The 2,491-nt window shown below is 36.6% G+C and overlaps 1 protein-coding gene across 1 annotated transcript in view; it reads left to right on the top strand.

The window, feature by feature from the left end:
- The first annotated feature begins 546 nt into the window (after positions 1 to 546).
- Positions 547 to 2,491, top strand: part of slc41a1 (solute carrier family 41 member 1) — a 121,017-nt gene continuing 119,072 nt past the window's right edge. The window contains exons 1-2 of the mRNA XM_061924020.1: positions 547 to 608; positions 1,091 to 1,166. The gene's annotated coding sequence lies outside the window, so the exon portion shown is untranslated. The remainder of the gene's footprint in view (positions 609 to 1,090; positions 1,167 to 2,491) is intronic.

Raw genomic sequence — 2,491 nt, 5'->3', positions numbered from 1 at the left:
ATATATATATATATATATATATATATTTATATATGTATGAAATACTTGACTTGGTGAATTCTAGCTGTCATTATACTCCTCCCCTCTTAACCACGCCCTGCCCCACCCCCAGCCACGCCCCCACCCCTCACCCCCACCTCCCGAAATCGGAGGTCACAAGGTTGGCAAGTAAGTCATGGGGGCATTTAATCCATGGTAGATCACTAAATACCCAGCTGTCTGAACAAAACGCCCACGTCTTTGCTTCGTGGAACATGTGACAAAGCAAACCAGTGCGTGGTGTTTCTCCACAGGACTGAGATATATTCCATGCAGAGAAACAACTCTTATGGCCGCCAGCTCGATCACTCCAAAGAGCCGGATCGTTGGCGAACGACCCATCTCTGCTACTTTTGTCTGATACCACTGATTTTCTTTTCGGTCCGATACCGAGCAAAATAATCAGGCTGATATCGGTGATACTGACCCGATACTTTGTGCAAAAATGTACTTAATGTGTTTTAATTTATTTGGGAATTGACGTTGTATCGGCGTTGTGGAAATTTCAGTATCGATCCGCACCTCAACGCTTGCCCAGCTGTGACGTCACCAAAATGGCAGCGTGTCAGGTAAGCTAGCTAATATACAAAAGTGTTTGTTTTACGAGTACATGTAATTTTAGAACAATTTATCAATTATGTGGTTTTTATAAGGTGTCAAATATTACGTTTCCGCTATTCTCACGTACATTCATTGAACGAACGATTATGAAACAACTTTTAGCCTTTGACAGCAAATGCTATTGAAATCCTGACATTTGACACTTAAGTGAAAATGGTAATAAACCACTTTTAATTATTTTTGAACTATTTGGTTCAATTCAAAGTACTTGTGTGGTACTACTAAGCACAAAAAGAAGTGCTAAGTTTGGTTATTTTCCAATAAAGAAGACATTATTAATGTGAACGTCCATTTATGTAACACCAATAATTAGTTATATTTTAGAAGGAAAAACACCAGCAAGTTGTAAGTGTTCCACTTAGGTACATATATCACCCATTATTTTCTTTGTTTTCAAAAATGAATCTGGTTCAATGTTCTTTTCTTTGAGGTCCACTAGATGGCAGTGAATGCATTCATGAGTAAAGCCAACACAACATCAGCAAAGGAGAAACATTATTGTACTGGTAAGTCCAAATATGCATCATGTGTCACTAATGTATGTATGTAAAAATACATGCATATATATGTATATATACATATGTATGTATTGTATATGTGTGTGATGACTGTATTATGCTGATAGTATTTGTACCATGAATTGATTAAGGGGGACCCCGACTTAAACAAGTTCAGAAACGTATTCGGGTGTTACCATTTAGTGGTCAATTGTACGGAATATGTACTGTACTGTGCAATCTACTAATAAAAGTTTCAGTCAACCAATCAATATATACAGTACAGGCCAAAAGTTTGGACACACCTTCTCATTCAATGTGTTTTCTTTATTTTCTTGACTATTTACATTGCAGATTGTCACTGAAGGCATCAAAACTATGACATGTGGAGTTATGTACTTAACAAAAAAAAGGTGAAATAACTGAAAACATGTTTTATATTCTAGTTTCTTCGAAATAGCCACCCTTTGCTCTGATTACTGCTTTGCACACTCTTGGCATTCTCTGGATGAGCTTCAAGCACACGTGTGAAGTGAAAAACCATTTCAGGTGACTAACTCTTGAAGCTGATCGAGTTTTTTTTAGAAAAAATCTGGGGCTTTAGCCATACTTGGCAACCTTGAGACCTCCGAATTCGGGAATGTTCAGGGGTAGCGGGGGGGTGTATATATTTTCAAGTATTTCTTGAACGGATATATTCATTCTTGAACGGATGATTTATATATATATATATATATATATATATATATATATATATATATATATATATATATATATATATAAATCATCCGTATATATATATATATATATATATATTTATATATATATATATATATATATATATATATATATATATATATACACACCTGCCAACTACTCCGGTTTTCCCGTAATTAGTACGGTTTTCATCAACCTATTCCGGGTTACGGTTGCAGTGATAAAAAATACGGTTTTCCATTAATTACATTTTTTTTTTTTTTTTAAAGTTTTATTCACGAAATCGCGTAACAACAATCACAATCGACACTGCTTCCCGTAACTTCCTATCGAGCCATTCCGAATGCCATGCGCGAGGCTATTTATAGCACCGCTGCCAAGCACGAGGCACCTGTTGCCCATTGTTTCCAAACGAGCGAACGATCATGGAATCAGCCGGAGAAAAATCGCAAACGAGTCTTAAACCGAAAAGAAAACTGCAGTCATTCCGTGAAGAATATTCAAAAGCCTATCCGGGAATAATTATCCGTTCCAAAAAGGGTGAAAACTACGCGAATTGCACCTTGTGCAGACAAGATTTTTCGATCGGACACGGAGGAATTAGCGATGTAAAAGAC

Source organism: Nerophis lumbriciformis, linkage group LG28, assembly GCF_033978685.3.
Source record: "Nerophis lumbriciformis linkage group LG28, RoL_Nlum_v2.1, whole genome shotgun sequence".
Taxonomy (NCBI): Eukaryota; Metazoa; Chordata; class Actinopteri; order Syngnathiformes; family Syngnathidae; genus Nerophis; species Nerophis lumbriciformis.
The sequence above is the reverse complement of the archived record's forward strand: the minus strand, read 5'-3'. Positions and strand labels throughout refer to the sequence as shown.